Source organism: Apodemus sylvaticus, chromosome 8 (genome assembly GCF_947179515.1).
Source record: "Apodemus sylvaticus chromosome 8, mApoSyl1.1, whole genome shotgun sequence".
NCBI lineage: Eukaryota > Metazoa > Chordata > Mammalia > Rodentia > Muridae > Apodemus > Apodemus sylvaticus.
Genome location: NC_067479.1, coordinates 108,577,656 through 108,601,083, shown reverse-complemented (window position 1 = coordinate 108,601,083; position 23,428 = coordinate 108,577,656). Strand labels below are relative to the sequence as shown.

The following is a 23,428-nucleotide window of genomic DNA, read 5'->3' as shown; positions in this document are numbered from 1 at the left end:
AAAAGACAATTCTCTTCACTGAGTATCAGCATTTTTAATTTTGGCTGTTCTAACCTCTAGATCTGTAAAGAACAACATTCTTTCTTTTGTGAATCTTGTAAATACTTTTGAGTATTTTGTTGTCACTTGACACAGACGCCATGGAATTTAGTAAACATTTAACCATTGTAGAATGTGGTAAGACTGATTTGGTTCTTGAGAGCTTGCTTTTGATATCTGGATTTCTGTCTCAGAAGGCTGTCTAGAAGAGAAATATGTATCCCATAAAATTATAGAATGACATCTTCTGATCACCACACAGAGGGTGTAGAAGGGACTTTCAGAGAACTGAAACCTCAAGAGTTCTGGAAACTGGGCAGAATGATATGTCCTTGGTTACCTCTGCTTCTTTGAGTATTTGTACAGTGATCTTGCAATGAGGGCCTTGTCTGCCTCAGGTTGAATCATGTAACAAGTTAAAGGAAGTTCCTGTCTATTGAATTAGTATAAATCCCAGAGTTCTTTTTTATCCATATTCTAATTATCCAAAGAATGGATTGTGGCCTTGTGGGAACCAGGTACCCAAGCTTAATGTCTTTGTATACAAACTCAGCTGCAATGCTTCATCACCTTGAAGTGGCAAGCTAATTCCAAGTAAATTGATGGACAGAAAGTGCTACACACACAGCAAAATTAAGACATGGTCCTTGCCCTTCACTTCTCATTAGTCAACACTAACAGGAGAGACCTGCAGGAATGGAAGGCCTTCCTCTGTTCTGCAAGTATGAAAAGAATGGGCAAAATCAAAAAGCTTGCTGGGAAATACTTCAGTATGCCTTGTGTCATTGAGTTTCTATTTTGGTCTCTTTAGGAGAGCTGTTTTCATTGCACTTTCCTGTGATTTCAAGGAAATCCACATGTGGATGACATGCAAGCTCTGATACACTTGAGTCTGATCTCCTCAGCTGTTTATGATAATCTTCTATGTTATATCATTCCGCTCACTGCCACAGGTTTTATACTCAAGCAATAATGGATTGACCACTAAATGACAGTAAAATGTTTTTTTTACTAAAAAAAACATTGATGCCATGCCTTTTAATGTATCTTTTGTTTCCATTGCCATTTTAGCTATACTTGTACGTGCAGTTGTTTGGCATCTGTTTCCCCAACAGAACATAAATTCTGAGAACTCCTTACCCTCAGTCTAGTGTTTGGTGCCTAATGAGTATGATACCTGTATGTTTGGAATGAAAAATAGATGGTTGGTGAAAGAAGAAACTTTGGAAGGCTTAGATGAGAGTCAGACGGAGGTTATCAACAGGTTGTCCATTATTCATAAGACTATTTATGTTTTTTCTTCATTGTTCTAACTTAGCAAATGTATCATTGCCTCTTGTTAATGAAATTTAAGATTACAAATGAATGACAGAGCACTGTTATGTTTTCTTACCAGCCAGGATTCCACTTGTAGAGGTTAGACCCAGGGCACTTTAGATATAGGTTGACTATCTTTTATTCTAAAAGTCTGGGACCAGATTATTTAATATTTAAATGTCTAATTTTTAGAAAATTTGCATATATTTATTGGTTATACATTCTGAATCCACAAATCTAATATGTGAAATGACCACAAATCCTAAATATATTGAGTGATATAGCACCAGGATTCATATGCTGGGACATTTTGAGTTTCATATTTTCACAATATTTTCACATTGGGAATCTTCTGTCCTTATTTATTATACAAACACACAAACACACACAAACACACACACACATACACACACACACACATGTGCACTTGCATAAGCACACAAACACACACTCTCTAGGGAGTCTACCATTTTGTTGGTAAAAACTGGTAATATGCTATAAAGTATGTTCTTTTTTATTGTAGGAAATGGCATATTTTTTGTCAGTAGGTTAGTACACCAGATATCACAGAGGATGATACAAAAGTGTGGTATTTAAAGCCAAGAATAAAGCCAAGTAGTAATTTACTCTTTGTACAGCAAAGGCTGGGCCATGTTAATGTTAAAAACTATTCAAATATTTTTAAAGATGATTTGGAATTGGCATAGACCAAATCTAGCTCACTATCTGTTTTTGTAAATAAAGTTTTATTGAAACATAGCCATACTTATTTGTTTATTTGTTGGTTCTGAGAATTTTGGTGGTATAGCAGAAATGAGTTTTTGATATACAGACCATATGTCCTGCAAAATGTAAAATTTATATTCCAAGTCATTATATTTTTATGATTTTATGCCTGGACTATGAGGGCATGGTCCATCTCTGCCTTGTAGGCCAGTAGGACATACTATTAAAGATGATTTGGTGGGTTCAGGTAGTTTGTGGGTACACTGAAACCAGGTAGTTTTTGTTAATGTTGTAGTTGCTTTTTTCTCTTGCAAAATTTTTGACAGGTGATTCCAGTATCAGAAAGAAGACGGGGAAGATGCTTGGCATTGATTGTTGTTATCACTGTGATTTCTTTAATTAGAATCTTATTTACATTTCTCAAAAAATTACATGCGTGTGTCAACTTACCCTCCATATCTGTTTGTTTAAGTGGAGTCTTCGTGGTGGATCACTGCACAGTTAGTAAGCCACAGCATAATTAAACCATAACCCACACTTATCAGCATCAGTAAGTAGCACAGTATGTAAAATGTATGCCTTGCGTTTCCTGGTTAGAATTTATTCACAGTGAATATTGAGTTAGGACTTGCTTAGCCTCTATGTAACAGATATGATTAACCAGTATGACATTATTACCAATGATCAACAATGTGTAGGATTGATCCAGACATGACTTCATCAATAGGGATTCCTTAGTGGGGTGAGAGGGAGTGTGAGGTGGAGTAGCAGGTGAAGATTCTACCCCTGCTTGGTGGTGTCAAGGCCTTACTGACAACTATGCGCTATGGGATTTTGACCAGATCAGTCAAAATAGAGCTCTTCAATTTAGTAAATAGATTGCAGCTTGAGTTTTAATGTAGAAGACCACTCTTCAAATTTGTTCAAAATGCACAACCAGGTCCTCAGGCCTGATACCCATTTTCTTTAAACCTGGGTCATGGTCCAGGAATATGCTATTCTATAAAAAAAATTCCTCAAATGATTCCATTGGAAATGTCTCAGACCAAAGCTGGAAAAACACTTAACTCACTTTGCATGTCTTCTGCTTTTCACTTTTTATCTCTTACATGAAATGGACCTTGACAGACACATGTGCATTCTCTGTGGCTACAAGGTTATGAACAAATAAACAAGAATAATAGTATAGTTAGGAAATACCTTCCTTCTTACTAATTATCCGTCTTTCCTGGCATGGCTCAAATGTCTGCTATTCTCCTCTGTCCTCTCGTGTACATAGACATTTGCCTCTATGAAAACCACTGGTCTTGGTTTTCAGTCTAATGTCATCATCATGGTTTATGGCAGGGGGTAAGCCACAGCTCTGGTAAACACTGTGATGGTCTTTCTGGATGTGTTGCTTCTGCCGCTCTTAGCTCCTTTTAAATAGTCTGGCAGGCTTGCATTCCTCATGCATTTTGCCTTCTTCATCAGGAATGCTCTACATGTGATCTCAGGCTGACTGGCAGTTCAAACAGTTTCATCTTCAGGTTTCTGTAGTTAGCACAGTAGCTGGTAAATAAATAGGTACTCAGTAGATACTTAGTGAATGAAGGAGGGACCAGGAAGACTGAGTAGAGCAGAGAGTTTTGGGAAACTTTATTAGTAACTAAGGTGACTTGAATGACAGCACTCTCAGATGCAAATTGTCCTTACCTGAATTAAGTCCATGCCTTATGAAAATAGTTGTTTCAGGTATTAACTTATATCTTGCAGCCTTCTGCAAGAGGTTCTAAAACAATGACCCTCCATCTCCAAACACAATCCTAAAATACAAAATGCATGAATGTTATCAAATAGGGAAGGAGATTTTCTGTTTTCAATTTTCAAAAATCAGAGAAAATATCTAAAGAAATTGACTTTCAAGATATAAGTGACCTATTAGGAAACTTTTGACCCCTGGGGGTCTGAGTTAATCTTATGCACCAACACTTGGAATTGTCCGATGATGATAAAGAGTATTGAAAGAATAAAAGACAGTTTCTCTCTTTGAAAATTACATTTGAAAAAAAAAAAAAAAAAAAAAAAAAAGAAAATTACATTTGAGAATTAAGCTAGTTTGAGTTATCAATATTCTACACTAAAATGAAAGAAAATGATAGCTTACAATGTTTAAAACACTTTGAAATGGAAAAGGGCTGTAATTAGGACATTTTCATCATGATGATGACTTTTAAATAATGTAACACTGTTTGACACTTGAGCATATTTTTAGAGCTCATGCACAGTAAGGACTCATCCTGCCCTTATTCATTGTCTCTTTTTCAGTTAGAGACGTGGGGCTCTGGCAAAGAGTGCCATTTCTGGTTGCCGGGGGCTTAGTGTGAATTGGAGGAAGAACTGAGAACTTGGCAGTTGAAGAAGTAACTACATATCACTACTCATTTCCTTCCCACACAGTTTTTTTTTTTGTTCATTTGGGATGAATATTTTTTAAAACAGAGTGAGAAAGGGAGAGAGAGAGAGAGAGAAAGAGAGAGAGAGAGAGAGACAGAGAGAGACAGAGAGAGACAGAGAGACAGAGACAGAGAGACAGAGACAGAGAGAGACAGAGAGACAGAGAGAATGAGAGAATGAAGCTAGAACAGGTGATAGAAAATAGGGCCTGCAGAAGGAATAGCTGAGACAGCCCAGGGAGGCTTCTCAAGAGGAAAGACTATTAAACTATCTTGACACTGCTTTAAAATTGAAACCTCAATTTCTTTTCTCAAAAATCCTTACCCATTGTGGCTTGTATTTTACCACTTTGGACAAAGCAGCATGGGCTACAGTAGTGTAGACACTCTATTATTATTATTATTAAAATAATGAAAACAATAGATCCCTTTTAAGAGCAGGTGCTGGTACAGGTGACCTTGGTGCCTCTCCCCTTGGCTGTAGTGCCCTCTAAGTGAGTTGGTTGAGATTCACTGAGAAGGACTATAGCTCCACTTATAAACTTGATAGGTTGAAAATATTGCAAAACAGAATGTGAAAATGCTTTTCTTAGGAACCGCCAGACTGATTTCCAGAGTGGTTGTACCATCTTACAGTCCCACCAGCAGTGAAGGAGTGTTCCTCTTTCTCCACATCCTCACCAACACCTGCTGTCTCCTGAGTTTTTAACCTTAGCCATTCTCACTGGTGTGAGGTGAAATCTCAGGGTTGTTTTGATTTGCATTTCGGAGGACCCTGCTATACCTCTCCTGGGCATATACCCAGAGGATTCCCCAGCATGCAATAAGGACACATGCTCCACTATGTTCAGAGCAGCCTTATTTATAATAGCCAGAAGCTGGAAAGAACCCAGATATCCCTCAATGGAGGAATGGACACAGAAAATGTGGTATATATACACAATGGAGTACTATTCAGCAATTAAAAACAATGAATTCATGAATTTTTTTAGCCAAATGGTTGGAACTGGAAAATATCATCCTAAGCGAGGTAATGCAATCACAAAAGAATACACATGGAATGCAATCATTGATACATGGATATTAATTAGCCCTGAAACTCTGAATACTGAAGATACAATTAACATATCAAGTGATTCCCATGAAGAAGGAAGAAGAGGGCCCTAATCCTGGAAAGGCTTGATCCAGCATTGTAGGGGATTACCAGGACAGAGAAAAAGGAGGGGGAAAGAAAGAGAATGGATGGAGAGAAAAGGACTGATGGGACAAATGGGGAGGGGAGAACTGGGAAAGGGGAAAGCTTTTGGAATGTAAACAAAGAATATCAAAAATAAAAATATATTTAAAAAAAAGAAAAAAAAAAGAGCTTGGAAGCCAGGTCCTGGGGGGTGGGCCTCACTGCAGGATCTTACTGTCCTTTTATTCCTGGTGAAGCTCCCCTCTCTCCAATTTTTGGAGTAGCTGAGACTCTCTCTCACTTCCCTTCCTCTCTCTTGCTCTCTCTTTTCTGCCTCTCTCCTTCTCTCCTCCCTGTCTTAACTTTTCATTCTGAAATAACATTAAATTTGTTTTTAAGAAACTCTTAAAATTTGTAAATGTGTTATAAAGAATCCTTCTTATGCTTGTGCTCCCAACAGATTTCCCAAGAATTAGTACAGTTTCTTTCACTGTATTCTATCTCTATGTTTACATACCCATTACAAATATATACCTTTTTCTTGAAAGTATTGAAAGCCAAGCCTCAGAACCAATGCTTCCTTTGCTCTAATGTCTAGTGTCTGAAATTGTATAAGACCTAAAAATAAATAATAGTCTTACACTATCAACAACACAACCATCAACCCAGTAAACACACACTGATTCAAGCTGTTTCTCATCCTCAAACCTTTCTAGTATGTTATTTCTTGTTCCATTGATTGTCATCTAGACCAGGATCAAACGGATCACATAGGTCACACTGATCACACTGCCCGAATCTGTCCTGTCTTCGTCTTGTTCAGTCTCAAATAATTTTTCAGAATTTTTCCGGCACGACTTGGAAAGTTTAGAGAAGTATCGGGTCCTTGCTTTCAATAATGTTTCTTAATTGGGAGCTTGTCTGATGAGATGTTTATGCCTGACTTAAATCATGTTCTTAATTCATTTCTAGCAGAAATACTGCAGAAAGGGCATTGTATCCTCCTCAGTGCCCAAGATCTACTTGCCTAATGCTTAGCATTAATCACTTAGTTAATATGTATATCATGTTTCTGCATTGGTGGGGATGGAGGGGAGCACACAACTATTTTAATTTTTGAATGAAGTAAAATACTTTTAGAGAAAATTAGGTATCTTATTTGCTTATCATTTTAGCTCCCTTAAAAAAAAAAAAACCCTTTGCTAATGTGTCTTACCTGAAATAATGACTACTGTTAAAATTGCCAAAGTATACTTTTCTATTTAGCCATTGCTTATTTATTGCTAGATATTATACAATGAGGAAGAGCCTGCCATCCTCTTTACATTAATAGCTTAAATTGTATTGTATATATTTAAGATTTGCAATATGATTCTGTCAAAAAAAAAAAAAAACAGCTCGATAATCAAATTGTTATTGCAGTGGAGCCAGGAACAAATTCTCCAGAAGGCTTTCAGTTCAGCATCATTACCCCATGGCATGATTTGGGATGGGGAACTCTAACCTTCTTTCAAAAGGAACATATAATGAGAACCTATGAAGAAAATATGAATCATTTTCAAAGTTGGTTCCTTAAAGAAAGAGAAATAGGATTTTCTGTGATTTCAGCACATCCTATGGAGCATTATAATACTGGACTTCATAATGAATATTTTTAATATTTATGGTGTTTGATGTTTGGACTTTTTAAAAGGTCACTTGAAAATGAAGTCACTTTCATCTTCAAGTAGAAGAAGGTGAACATGAAAAAGGAAGACCTCTTAATGAAAGCTGCTATATCTATTCTCCTGCAAAAGGTCTTCCCTTCCTGTAGTAATTGCATTTCTTAATGGTTTTCCTTGAGTGAGGTGATTGTGCTATGACATAGAAAAATGTCACAGTGCCAGGACTGAGAAATTTCTGTGACAGCTGACAGTCATACTTGCCTGGTGCTTTCCTCTAAGACATGTGACCTTGCAGATCACATGCATTCTCTCCCCACCCCTTAATGCTTGTTTTAATTAGTGAAGATACTCTTCATAGAAAGGCTATAGAACCAATAACCATCAGTTTAGACTATCTTGATAATAGGTGGGACAGAATTGTAGGAATTAAAAGTTTTAGTACAATCAGGGAAAGCTTTGTCTCATGATACTTGACTCATGGGAATGCTACACTTCAAGACTCATCCCTTCTTTTAGCATCTTTATGTCTTGAATAACATGTGGTTGATGTTGTATAGAACACCATTACAATGGATGGTCCATGGTAAAAAGCATATATATATATATATATATATATATATATATATATATATATATTGGCTAATATTGAGAAAGACTACATCTAGAACTACCAGCTGTTAGTTTCACTCTCTGGTACAGAAGTCTGACAAGACAAGAGATTCACAAAGTCATTCAACCACTGCTTTTAGCAATATCATTTTAGATCTTCTGGGCTGGGCTGGTTTGGTTTGGGGCAAGAACTCTGCAGCCAGTCCTGTAACACTCAGAGAAAGCTCCAATTCTAGGAGCTCTAACACGCCCAGAATCCGAGGATCCCAGGATCCCAGGAGCTTGGTCACACCAGGATCTCAGGGCCACAGAGGCAGCTTGACTCCCATGAGCTCTGACACACCCAGGATATCAGGATAACAGGATTCTGGAATCACAGAAACACAGAGTTAGCAGGACTCTGAGGAGTTCTGACACAACCATGGTCACAGAAAGGACAGGCTCCAGTCAGATACAGTTGGACAGTAGCACTAGGGATAATCCACCACTAGGGTGGAAGACAAGCATAAGAACATAAGCAGCAGAAACCAAGGTAACTTGGCATCATCAGAACCCAATTCTCCCACCACAGCAAGTCCTGGATAAACCATCACACCAGAAAAGCAAGATTCAGATCTAAAATCACTTCTCATAATGATGATAGAGGACTTTAAGAAGGACATAAATAACTCCCTTAAAGAAAGACAGGAGAACACAGGCAAACAGGTAGAAGCCCTTAAAGAGGAAACATAAAGATACAATAAAGAATTGCAGGAAAACACAATCAAGCAGGCAAAGGAAATGAACAAAACCATCCAAGATCTAAAAATGGAAATAGAAACAATAAAGGCAAGGCAAAGGGACATAAACCTGGAGTTAGAAAACCTAGAAAAGAGATCAGGAGTCATAGATACAAACATCACCAACAGAATATAAGAGAGAGAATCTCAGGTGCAGAAGATACAATAGAAAACACTGACACCAGTGCAAAAGGCAGAAAGCTCCTAACCCAAAACATCTATGAAATACAGGATACAGTGAGAAGACAAAACCTAAGGACAATAGGTATAGAACAGAACAAAGATTCCCAACTTAAAGGGCCAGTAAATATCTTCAACAAAATTATAGAAAACTTCCCTAACCTAAACAAAGATGCCCATGAACATACAAGAAACCTACAGAACTTCAAATAGAGTGGACAGAAATTCCTCCTGCCACATAATAATCAAAACACCAATGCACTAAGCAAAGAAAGAATATTAAAAGTAGTAAGGGGAAAAGGTCAAGTAACATATAAAGGCAGAACTATCAGAATTACAACAGACTTCTCATTAGAAACTATGAAAGCTAGAAGATCTTGGTCAGATGTCATACAGACCCTAAGAGAACATAAATGCCAACACATGCTATTATATGCAGCAAAACTCTCAATTACTATAGACAGAGAAAACAAGATATTCCATGACAGAACCAAATTTACATATCTTTCCACAAATCTAGCTCTTCAAAGGCTAATAAATGGAAAATTCCAACACAAGGAGGGAAAATAGCCACTAAAAAAAGCAAGAAGGTAATCTTTCAACAAACCCAAAAGAAGATAGCCACACAAACATAATTCCACCTCTAACAACAAAAAACAGTAGCAATCACTTTTCTCAATATCTCTTAACATCAGTGGACACAATTCCCAATAAAGAAACATAGACTAACTGACTGGATATGGTAACAGGACCAAGCTTTTTGCTACATACAGGAAACACACCTCAGTGACAAAGACAGACACTGCTTCAGAGTAAACGGGTGGAAAACAATTTTCCAAGCAAATGGTCCCAAGAATCATTCTAATATCAAATAAAATCGACTATCAACCAAAAACTATTAAAAAAGATTAGGAAGGACACTTCATACTGGTCAAAGGAAAAATCTACCAAAATAAACTCTCAATTCTGAACATCTATCCACAAAATGCAAGGGCACCCACATTCATAAAAGAAACTTTCTAAATCTCAAAACACATATTGTACCACACACAATAATAGTGGGAGACTTCAACACCCTCAGCAATGGACAAATTGTGGAAACGGAGACACGGTAAAACTAACAGAAGTTATGAACCAAATGGATCTAACTGATATTTATAGAACATTTCATCTTAAGGAAATGAATATAGCCTTTTCTGAGAACCTCATGATACCTTCTCCAAAACTGACCATATAATTGGTCAGAAATTAGGCCTCAACAGATACAAGAAAATCAAAATAACCCCATGCACCCAATCAGATCACCACAGGCTATGGCTTGTCTTAAATGCCAACTTAAACAATGGAAAACACACATATACACATGGAAACTGAACAACACTCTACTCAAAGATAACTTAGTCATGGAAGAAATAAAGAAAGAAATTAAAGACATTTTAGACTTTAATGAAAATGAAGACACATCATAGCAAAACTTATGGGACACAATGAAAGCAGTGGTAAGAGGAAAATTCATAGATCTAAGTGCCTCGAAAAAGAAACTGGAGAGAAGTTACACTCAGTAGCAGTTTGATGGCACACCTGAAAGCTCTAGAACAAAAAGGAGCAAATACACCCAAGAGAAGTAGATGTCAGGAAATAATCAAACTCAGGCTGAAATGAATCAAATAGAAAAAAAAGAACTATACAGAGAATCAAAAAACAAAAACAAAAAGCAGGAGCTGGTTCTTTGAGAAAATCAACAATATAGTTAAACCCTTAGCCAGACTAACCAGAGGGCACAGAGGAATATCCAAATTAATAAAATCAGAAATGAAAAGGGAGTCATAAAAATGGAAACTGTAGAAATTCAAAAAATCATCAGATCATACTACAAAAGCTTATACTCAGCAAAATTTGAAACTTTGGATAAAATTGACAATTTTCTAGACACATACCAGGGGCCAAGTTAAAACAGGATCAGATAAATCATCTAAACTTTCCTGTAACCCCTAAAGAAATAGAAGCAGTAATTAATAGTCTCCCAACCAAAAAAAGCCCAGGACCAGATGGGTTTAGTGCAAAATTCTATCAGAACTTCAAAGACGGCATAATACCAGTTCTCTTAAAAACCATTCCACAAAATAGAAACAGAAGGAATACTGCTCAATTTGTTCTATGAAGCCATAATTATGTTTATGCCTAAACCACACAAAGACCAAACAAAGAAAGGGAACTTCAGACCAATTTCTCTTATGAACATTGATGCAAAAATACTTAGTAAAATTCTTGCCCACTGAATCCAAGAACACACCCAAATGATCATCCCCCATGATCAATAAGCTTCATCCCAGGGATTCAGAAATGGTTCATTATATGTAAATCCATCAACATAATCTACTACATAAACAAACTCAAAGAAAACAACCAAATGATCATTTCATTAGATATTGAAAAACATTTGGAAAAATTCAGCATCCCTTCATTATAAAATTCTTCGAAAGATCAGGCATTCAAGGTCCATACCTAAACATAGTAAAAGCAATAAACAGCATACCAGTATCCAACATCAAACTAAATGTAGAGAATCTTGAGGCAATCCAACTAAAATCAGGGACTAGCAAGGCTGCCCACTCTCTCCCTATCTATTCATTACAGTTCTTGAAGACATAGCTAGAGCAATTAGAAAACAAAAGAAGGTCTAAGGGATACAAATTGGAATGGAAGATGTCATAATATCACTATTTGCAGATGATATATGATTGTATACATAAGTGATCCCAACAATTCTACCAGAGAACTCCTAAAGCTGATAAAACTTCAGCAAATTGGATGGATATAATATTTATTCAAACAAAACAGTAGTCTTCCTCTACTCAAATGATAAACAGGCTGAGAAAGAAATTAGGGAAACAACACTCTTCACAATAGTTACAAATAATATCACATACCTTAGTGTGACTCTAATCAATGAAGTGAAAGATCTCTATGACAAGAACTTCAAGATTCTGAAGAAAGAAATTGAAGATCTCAAAAGATGGAAAGCTCTCCCATGCTCATGAATTGGCAGGATTAGTATAGTAAAGATGGCCATCTTACCTAAAGCAATCTACAGATTCGATGTAATACCCATCAACATTCTAAATCAATTCTTCATAAAGCTAGAAAGAGAAATTTGGAATTACAGAAAACCCAGGTTAACGAAAACTATTCTCAACAATATAAGAACTTCTGGGGGAATCACCATCCCTGACTTCAAGCTTTACTACAGAGCAATAGTGATTAAAAAACAACAACAACAACAACAACAACAACAACAACAAAACTATATGGTATTTGTAAAGAGAAAGGCAGGAAGATCAATGGAATAGAACTGAAGACCCAGAAATGAACCCACATACTTATGGTCACTTGATCTTTGACAAAGGAGGTAAAACCATCCAGTGTAAAAAGTAAATAAATAAATAAATAAATAAATAAATAAATAAATAAATAAATAAAAATGTTTAAAAACAGCATTTTTAACAAATGGTGCTGGTTCAACTGGTGGTCAGCATGTAAAAAATGCAAATTGATCCATTCTTATCTCCTTGTACATAGCTCAAATCCAAATGGATCAAGGACCTCCAGACATAAAACCAGATACACTGAAACTGCTAGAGGAGAAACTGGGGAAGAGCCTGGAACACATGGGCACAGGGATATTTTCCTGAACAGAACAGAACAGAGTTTATGCTCTAAGATCAAGAACTGACAAATAGGACCTCATATAACTGTAAAGCTTCTGTAAGACAAAGGGCACTGCCAATAGTACGAAACAGCAGCCAACAGATTGGAAAAATATCTTTACCAATTCTATATTTGATAGAGGGCTAATATCCAATATATACAAATAACTCAAGAAATTAGACTTCAGAGAATCAAATAAACCTATTAAAAACTGCCATATGGAGCTAAAAAAAAAAAGGATTTTTCTACTGAGGAATATTGAATGGCTGAGAAGCACCTAAAGAAATGTTCAACATCCTTAGTTATTAGGGAAGTGCAAATCAAAACAACCCAGAGATTCCACATCACACCAGAATGCCTAAGATAAAAAGCTCATGTGACAGCAGACACTGGGGAGGATGTGGATGCCAAAAATGTTTGTGGAAAGGAGCCTGTTATTGGTGTCTTCTGGTAGGCCTGCCAGAGTCTTACAAATACAGAGGAGGATACTCACAGTCAACCACTGGACTGAGTGCAAGGTCCCCAATGGAGGAGTTAGAGAAAGGACTGAAGTAGCTGAAGGAGTTTGCAACCTCATAGGAAGAGAAACAATATCCAACCAATCTGAGCCCCCAGAGCTCCCAGGGACTAAGATATCAATCACGGAGTACACGTAGCTCCAGCTGCATATATAGCAGAGGAGGACCTGGTCAGGCATGAATTGGAAAAGATGTCCTTGGTCCTGTGAAGACTCAATAAATGCCCCAGTGTAGGGGAATCAAGGGCAGGAAGGTGGGAATGTGGTGGGTGGAGGAACACCTTCATAGAAGTAGGGGGATGGAGGATTGGATAGGAATTTTCCAGGAAGGGAAGAAACTGGAAACTTGAAATGTAAACAAATAAAATATCCAATAAAAATAAAAGAAATTCCATTTTAAACAAACTACTTGAACAACTAAAAGGTAAATGTAAATGGTTTCACAAATTTTTTTTTCTAAATTCTTTGTTTACATTCCAAATGCTTTCCCCTTTCCTGGTTCCCCCCTCCCCATATGTCCCACAAGCCCTCTTCTCTCCATTCTTCAATCACCTCCTTCCATTTTCTCTGTCCTGGTACTCCCCTACAATGATGGATCAAGCCTTTCCAGGATCAGGACCCTCTCTTTACTTCATGGGAGTCATTTGATGTGCAAATTGTGTCTTGGGTGTTCAGAGCTTATCAGTGATTGCATTCCATGTGTATTCTTTTGTGATTGGGTTACCTCACTTAGGATGATATTTTCCAGTTCCAACCATTTGCCTAAGAATTTCATGAAGTCATTGTTTTTAAATGCTGAGTAGTATTCCATTGTGTAAATATACCACATTTTCTGTATCCATTTTTCCATTGAGGGACATGTGGGTTTTTTCCAGCTTCTGGCTATTATAAATAAGGCTGCTATGAACATAGTGGAGCATGTGTCCTTATTGCATGCCAGGGAATCCTCTGGGTATATGCCCAGGAGAGGTATAGCAGGGTCCTCCAGAAGTGTCATTTCCAGTTTCCTGAGGAACCTCCAGACTGGTTTCCATAGTGGTTGTACCATCTGAGAATCCCACCAGCAGTGGAGGAGCGTTCCTCTTTCTCCACATTCTAGCCAACACCTGCTGTCTCCTGAGTTTTTAACCTTAGCCATTCTGACTGTGTGAGGTGAAATCTCAGGGTTGTTTTGATTTGCATTTTCCTAATGACTAATGATGTTGAACATTTCTTAAGGTGCTTCTCAGCCACCTGAATTTCTTTAGGTGAAAATTCTTCATTAGATGTGTACCCTATTTTTAATAGGGCTATTTGGTTTCCTGGGGTCTAACTTCTTGAGTTCTTTGTATATATTGGATATTAGCCCTCTATCGGATGTAGGGTTGGTGAAGATCTTTTCCCAATTTGCTGGTTGCCATTTTGTCCTTTTGACATTGTCCTTTGCCTTACAGAAACTTTGTAATTTTATGAGGTCCCATTTGTCAATTCTTGATTTTAAAGCATAAGCTATTGGTGATCTGTTCAGGAACTTTTCCCCTGTGCCCATGTCCTCAAGGGTTTTTCCCAGTTTCCTTTCTATAAGTTTCAGTGTGTCCGGTTTTATGTGGAGGTCCTTGATCCACTTCGAGTTGAACTTAGTACAAGGAGATAAGAATGGATCAGTTTGCATTCTTCTACATGCTGACCTCCAGTTGACCAAGCACCATTTGTTGAAAAGGCTATCTTTTTTCCACTAGATGTTTTCAGCTCCTTTGTTGAAGATCAAGTGACCATAGGTGTGTGGATTCATTTTTGGGTCTTCAATTCTATTCCATTGGTCCACTTGCTTGTCACTGTGCCAATACCATGCAGTTTTTAACACTATTGCTCTGTAGTATTACTAGAGGTCTGGGATACTGATTTCCCCAGAAGTTCTTTTACTGTTGGGAATAGTTTTAGCTATCCTGGGTTCTTTGTTCTTCCAGATGAATTTGAGAATTGCTTTTTCTAACTCTATGAAGAACTGAGTTGGGATTTTGATGTGGATTGCATTGAATCTGTAGATTGCTTTTGGCAAGATTTCCATTTTAACTATATTAATCCTGTCAATCCACAAGCATGGAAGATTTTTCCATTTTCTGAGGTCTTCTTCGGTTTCCTTCTTCAGAGACCTGAAGTTCTTCTCACACAGATTGTTTATTTATTTGGTTAGAGTCACACCAAGATACTTTATATTGTTTGTGGCTATTGTGAAGGTTGTCATTTCCCTAACTTCTTTCTCAGCCTGCTTATCCTTTGAGTATAGGAAGGCAACTGATTTGCTTGAGTTGATTTTATAACCAGCCACTTTGCTGAAGTTGTTTATCAGCTATAGGAGTTCTCTGGTGGAGTTTTTGGGGTCATTTAAGTAGACTATCATATCATCTGCAAATATATAATTTTTTATGTAGTGTGGTGGTCTGAATAGGAATAATCCCCATAGCCGTGTGTGTTTGAATGCTTGACATTATTAGCGGCATTATTAGGAGTTGTGGTCTTCTTGGAGTAGGTTTGGTCTTGTTAGAGAAATTGTTTCCATATGGTGGTCTTTGAGGTCTCATATGCACTTTCTCTGCCCAGTGTAGAAGACAGTCTCCTTCTGTTGCCTGCAGATCAAGATGTAGAACTCTCAGCTTTTTCTCCAGCACCATGTTTACTGCATGCCACTATATTTCTTACAATGGTGATAATGGAATAAACTTCTCAATCTAAGGCAGCCCCAATTAAGTATTTTCCTTTATAAGAGGTGCTTTAGTCATGGCTCTTCACAGTCACCTAGCTTAGACAGGTGGCTAATACTTGCAAAGTAAGTTGGTAAATATTGTTTTTCCTGAGAATTCTACTGGGGTTTATACCTGTGGGTCATGAGCAGAGCATTGGTCACTTGTTTTCACTGTAAAGAATATTATATGGGCTTTGAAGATATTCCCCCCACTTTCTACTGAGTAAATTTTCTATTCCCTTGACTTTCCTAATCTTCTTTATACATGTCCTCTTAGACCAAATTAAGAATGCACTTTGTATCCTAGATCCAAAAAAACAAACTCTTAGCTCTTTCTCATCTAAGTTGCTTTACTTCTAAATCTTAGTAAGGGTTTGTTCTTCCATAGGTGACATTCCAAATGATGACCAGAAGTACTCAGACTGGCAATCATGTTGGCCTAATAACCACAATGAATGTTGGTGAAGTTTACTGGAATGCTCATCTATTATTTTTGTTTCTTCCTGTCTTATATTCAATGCTGTTTATGGAAGGATATCAAGTACTCTGGGATGCTAAGGCCAATGGCCTTAGAAAATAAATTATCTCATCCAAAGAAAATCTCAGGATAACATCCATAGTTTCCTGGATGTATATTTTGTGAATATGGGATCCATCAAGAAATAGAGGATAATACTTACATATTGGAAGGGGAAATATCAGGGCAATAAATACCAGAGGAAAAAAGTCAGTGGTTTTGCCAACAAGCCATAGCATGTTCTTATAGGACATTCTACCCCAACCCCCAACCCTGCTACATAATTCCAGGACAAGCATTAACAGTGATAATGTCCAAAATATGTCATCTAACATTGAAGCTTGGCCAGGTATGGTATGCAACCCCTTAGAGGTGAAGGTTAATTTCCAAAGTCCCTTCATTTTATGAACCAATGGTTAATGACTAAATCTTAGTTTGCTTCCATCCAGGGGTAAGATCTTCTAATGATGTATGTACCCAAAGGTAAGAAGGAACATCTTCTTTCAAAGATTTTTAGAATATTATTTCATAGTAAGGAAGAGAAGACTAAATATAAGGCATGGGAAGTGTAACACTGTGGAAATTTAGAAAAAAAAATTGTATTAACTATAGTCACCAAAGGCAAAATAAAGATGTGTGAGTGTGTAAGTTAACTCATTCACAGTACTATAGTGTACCAACCACTCTACAAATACCATGGATTCAAACAATCATGTATTCTGACTCTTAGTCAGTGAGATAGCACAGAATGACTTATCTCCAGGATATGGGTTGGGTCTATGGCTTCCATTCTAAAAAACACCTGCAAGAGTTTTGAGGTCAGCTTATTGTATGGGTCAAATCTAAAGCTCCTGGTATAGCATATCTCTTAACACACTATTGTCCAAATCAAGAATATAGTCAGAAACATGAATAAATGTATCCCTCTACGGGACTAGCAGAAGAAAGAAACTGGGCATTCCCTGAATGTTGACCAAATCTGTTTTCATGGAAAATGTCAGCTTTCCATACAAGGGCTTAGATCCTTAAAGGAACCTTCAGTCACAAGAGACAGGCTTCAGCTACATCTGCAATTAAAGGAGTGAATTTTTGCTGGGAATTGGGGCCAGTGAGAGTTCCTGCCAAAAAACTTTGAGCAGGATGATTTGAGTGTCTTTGGAACACCAGGTGTAGACAGACAGCTAGTTAAAGGCTGAAGAAGACACTGCATAGTGAAGTAGAGACAATCAGTGTCAGAATCTCTTTAGGAAGAATCCATAGTGGGAGGGAACTGGGACTTCTAAAAGAGGGAAAAAGTGAGAGAAATCAACATATGTGCTGTGGTCAACAACAGGAGATCTGGAAGGTTCTTGACGCTTCTGTTAATGAGTCATAGATGGTAGAATATTTTCCATCTTGGTCATTCTGTATGTTTTATAAAATAACATAGCACAGTTTGAATCATTCAGTACCCTATCCAACAGCTTTGTCATCTACAGACTTAAACATGACACACTGAAGTGGTCATAAAACTGCTGCATCTTGGCAAGACCATTCTTGACTACTTAATATGCTAAAGGGACGTTCTTTTCAAATATTAGGTGGGGGTACAATATTTACCTGTGCAGTTAATAAGCAACTTATTAACACAGGCAGTCACTTGAATTGTTAATTGATGTTTAATTTTTAATCACTCACACCTGGAGACATTTTCCCAATTAAAAAAAAAAAGACCTAATAATTTCAACTCCAGGCAAATAGGCATTGAAATTCTTCAAGATTGTGTAAGTAATTGTGATTCTCTTTAATCCCCAGGGTCAGGGCCATAATATAGTCATCCACTGAACATGTATTGATCATGAACTTAGAACAGCAGAACTCAAGTGGGAGCCAAAGAACAAGATAGTTAGATCTCCGCACTCAAATACCAGATATTCCAGCTGGGAACAGATGTACCTGAATAATGAGCAGTAATGAGGCGTGGAGTACTGGTGCTCACAGCAGGGGGGAGCAGAAGATATAGGATACTAGAGAAAGTAGAAGCTCAAGGTCTAGGTTGCCTGTGTATGAAACCTCACTGATTTCAGAACATCATACCTGCCTGCAGCTTGTCCATCTATAAGCAGAGTCTTCAGTGATTATCTTTAAAAGTCATTGGCAAAAACAAGTTAATAGTGCTCGCTTTGGCAGCACATATACTAAAATTGGAATGATACAGAGAAGATTAGCATGGCCCCTGCGAAGGATGACACACAAATTCGTTAAGCAGTACATATTTTTACTAAAGCTCAAAACACACATTTTACATAACACCCCAACACACATTGACTTCAACACCCCACTCTCGTCAATGGACCGATCAGGAAAAGAGAAGCTAAACAGGGACACAATGAAACTAATCGAAGCTTTGGACCAATTGGATTTAACAGATATATGTAGAACATTTCATTCCAAAGCAAAAGAATATATCTTTTCTCAGTACCTCATGGTACCTTCTCCAAAATCGAACTTATAATTGGTCACAAGACAGACCTCAACAAATATAAGAAGATCGAAATAATTCCATGCCTCCTATCAGATCACTATGGAGTAAAAGTGGTCTTCAATAGCAACAAAAGCAACAGAAAATCCACTTACACATGGAAACTGAACTATACTCTACTCAATGATACCTTGGTCAAGGAAGAAATAAAGAAAGAAATCAAAGACTTTTTAGAATTTAATGAAAATAAAGGTACAACATACCCAAATTCATGGGACACAATGAAAGCAGTGCTAACCCTGAGTGCCTCCAAAACAAAACTAGAGAGAGCATACACTAGAAGCTTAATGGCACAACTGAAAGTCCTGGAACAAAAAGAAGCTAATTCACCCAGGAGGGGAAGAAGACAGGAAATCATCAAACTCAGGGCTGAAATCAATCAAGTAGAAACAAAGAGAACCATACAAAGAATCAACAAAACCAGGAGCTGGTTCTTTGAAAAAAAATCAACAAGATAGATAAATCCTTAGCCAGACTAACCAAAGGGCACAGAGACAGTATCCAAATTAACAAAATTAGAAATGAAAAGGGTGATATAACAACAGAAACTGAGGAAATGCAAAAAATTATCAGATCCTACTACAAAAGCCTGTACTCAACACAACTGGAGAATCTGGAGGAAATAGACAATTTCTTAGACAGATATGAAATACCAAAATTAAATCAGGATCAAATAGATCATCTAAACAGTCCCTAAAGAAATAGAAGAGGTCATAGAAAGCCTTCCAACCAAGAAAAGCACAGGACCAGATGGTTTTAGTGCAGAATTCTATCAGACCTTCAAAGAAGACTTAACACCAATACTCTTCAAACTATTCCACAAAATAGAAACAGAAGAAACACTACCCAACTCGTTCTACAATGCCACAATTACACTGATACCAAAACCACACAAAGATCCAACAAAGAAAGGGAACTTCAGGTCAATTTCCCTTATGAATATCAATTCAAAATTACTAAATAAAATTCTTGAACACATCAAACCAACCATCCACCATGATCAAGTAGGCTTCATCCCAGGGATGCAGGGATGGTTCAATATATGGAAATCCATCAATGCTACCCACTACATAAACAAACTCAAAGAAAAAATCACATGGTCATTTCATTAGATGCTGAAAAAGCATTTGGCAAAATTCAGCATCCTTTCATGTTAAAAGTCTTGGAAAGAATTGGAGTTCAAGGCCCATTTCTAAACATAGTAAAAGCAATATACAGCAAACTGGTAGCCAACATCAAATTAAATTGAGAAAAACTTGAAGCAATCCCACTAAAATTAGGGATTAGGCAAGGCTGCCCCCCTCTCCATATCTTTTCAATATAGTTCTTGAAGTCCTAGCTAGAGCAATTAGACAATATACGGAGATCAAAGGGATACAAATTGAAAAGGAAGAAGTTAAACTATCACTATTTGCAGATGATATGATAGTATACTTAAGTGACCCAAAAAAACTCCTACAGCTGATAAACAACTTCAATAAAGTGGCTGGTTACAAAATCAACTCAAGCAAATCAGTAGCCATCCTATTCTCGAAGGATAAGCAGACTGAGAAAGAAATTAGGGAAATGACACCCTTCACAATAGCCACAAACAACATAAAGTTTCTTGGTGTGACTCTAACCAAACAAGTGAAAGATCTATAAGACAAGAACTTCAGGTCTCTGAAGAAGAAAATCAAAGAAGACCTCAGAAAATGGAAAAATCTTCCATGCTCATGGATTGGCAGGATTAAAATAGTTAAAATGGCCATCTTGCCAAAAGCAATCTACAGATTCAATGCAATCTCCATCAAAATCCCAACTCAGTTCTTCATAGAGTTAGGAAAAGCAATTCTCAAATTCATCTGGAAAAACAAAAAACCCAGGATATCTAAAACTATTCTCAACAGTAAAAGAACTTCTGGGGCAATCAGTATCCCAGACCTCAAACATTACTACAGAGCAATAGTGATAAAAACTCCATGGTATTGGTACAATGACAGGCAAGTGCATCAATGGAATAGGATTGAAGACCCAGAAATGAACCCACACACCTATGGTCACTTGGTCTTCGACAAAGGAGCTAAAAACATCCAGTGGAAAAAAGACAACCTTTTCAACAAATGGTGCTGGTTCAATTGGAGGACAGCATGCAGAAGAATGCAAATTGATCCATTCTTATCTCCTTGTACTAAACTCAACTCCAAGTGGACCAAGGAACTCCACAAAAAACCTGACACAGTGAAACTAATAGAAAAGAAACTGGGGGAGACCCTTGAGGACATGGGCACAGGGGAAAAGTTCCTGAACAGAACACTAATAACTTATGCTCTAAGATCAATAATTAACAAATGGGACCTCATAAAATTACAGTTTCTATAAGGCAAAGGACACTGTCAAAAGGACAAAACAGCAACCACCAATCCTAAATCCAACAGAGGGCTAATATCCAATATATACAAAAAACTCAAGAACTTAGAACCCAGAGAACCAAATAACCCTATTAAAAATGGGGTACAGAGGTAAACAAAGAATTTTCACCTGAAGAACTTCGGATGGCCAAGAAGCACCTTAAGAAATGTTCAACATCATTAATCATTAGGGAAATGCAAATCAAAACAACTCTGAGATTTCACCTCACACCAGTCAGAATGGCTAAGGTTAAAAACTCAGGACACAGCAGGTGTTGGCGAGAATGTGGAGAAAGAGGAACACTCCTCCACTGCTGGTGGGATTGCAAGATGGTACAACCACTTTGGAAATCAGTCTGGCAGTTCCTCAGAAAACTGGACATGATACTTTTGGAAGACCCTGCTATTTCTCTCCTGGGCATATACTTAGAGGATTCCCTGGCATGCAATAAGGACACATACTCCACAATGTTCATAGCAGCCTTATTTATAATAGCCAGAAGCTGGAAAAAACCCAGATGTTCCTCAGTGGAGGAATGAATACAGAAAATGTGGTATATTTACACAATGGAATACTACTCAGCAATTAGAAACAATGAATTCATGAAATTCTTAGGCAAATGGTTGGAACTAGAAAACATCATCCTAAGTGAGGTAACCCAATCACAAAAGAACACACATGGAATGCAATCACTGATAAGTGGGTATTAATTAGCCCAGAAGCTCTGAATCCTCAAGACACAATTAGCATTTCAAATGATACTGAAGAAGAGGGAAAGAGAGGGCCCTGGTTCTGAAAAGAGTTGATCCAGCATTGTAAGGGAGTACCAGGACAAGGAAATGGGAGGGTGGTGATTGGGAAATGAGCAGAGGGAGGAGTGTTTATGAGAGGGATGGAGAGGGGGGAACTGGGAAAGGGGAAAGCATTCGGAATATAAACAAAGAATATAGAAAAAAAATGAAAGAATAAGAATAAACAGCATAACCAGTTATATTTTACAATGTAAAAAAGAAGAAAATAAAAAATATGTTAATATATAAATATTCTGAACCAGTGCTTGGCATATAAGCAAGTGCTTGCTTATATGCCAACCACATATTTTTCTTGTTTACAGAGTTGTAGGTCTCTGGGTAGTGAAGACAATGGCAGTCCTCTAACCAGATCATTTGTTTATGTGACATTAATGCCTAGTCATCCAGGAGGTGTTTTCTCAGTTCTAAATGAGGTTAACTGGTTTGGCATATGGCGTATTGGAGGGAGCATTCTCGAACACACTTAGACTTGTTCTCCTTACAGCAAGAGTGCGAGCCTTTGCTGTGGGCAGACCCAGGTTTGATACCACTCCTGGCTTCTTCACTTTGCCTCCCCTTCCAGACCCACATCTGTCCTTCCTAGAGTGCATGTGTGTGGATATGCCTGTGTGTGTGCTTGTGTGTGTATACATGAGAGAGAGGGTGTGCATCCATGTATGCATATATGCATGTCTCTGTGTGTTTATGTATCTTTGTGTCTGTTTCCTTCTTCTCATAGTTACCATTTTTGTTATCCTATCTTTGGAAAGTCAGTTCCCCAAGCCAAGGTCTCAAGACTTGGCAGCCACAACTGTCCCCCTTTTAAACACTTACGCCTTCTTGGATTCCACTTCTTGGATTCCTCCAAGAGACATGCATTTGGCCAGGTCTTACCCTAGGGAGGCTGCTTGAACTGCACTTGGAAGGGGAACAGCAGTCAGGAATGTGGAGGGCAGAAGAAAGTCCTAAAGGTGAAAGAGGAACCAAGGCAGACCTCAGCAGTGGAGAAGTAATCTCATCACGAAGGAAGACATAAGCCACTACCAAGTCCTTTTTGGCTGCCCATTGAAACCACTGTGTCAACTAAACTTGCCAAATTAATGTTTTTACTAGTCTGCATAAAGAATAAAAAAGATGAAACAGATTTTAGTGTCAGGCCTTTAAAAGCACTATATATATAAAAAAAAAACAGGTAATTTGAGTCATTAAGAATGCAGTATAGTAACACGTTTACATGTGTATTCTGGTATTATCTCTGAATTTTGGTTTATATTTTATACTTCTGCAGTGCTTCACTCTGGGATAGTCACAGCTGAGAGGCACGTGCAGAAACAC

The 23,428-nt window shown here is 37.6% G+C and overlaps 1 protein-coding gene and 1 non-coding gene across 3 annotated transcripts in view; both read left to right on the top strand.

The window, feature by feature from the left end:
- The window catches only part of Fhit (fragile histidine triad diadenosine triphosphatase), a 1,648,302-nt gene that overhangs the window by 1,234,915 nt on the left and 389,959 nt on the right, over nt 1-23,428 (top strand). The window lies entirely within an intron of this gene.
- LOC127691811 (U6 spliceosomal RNA) lies at nt 18,544-18,649 on the top strand. The gene has a single exon (XR_007979384.1). It is a non-coding gene; the product is annotated as a U6 spliceosomal RNA (small nuclear RNA).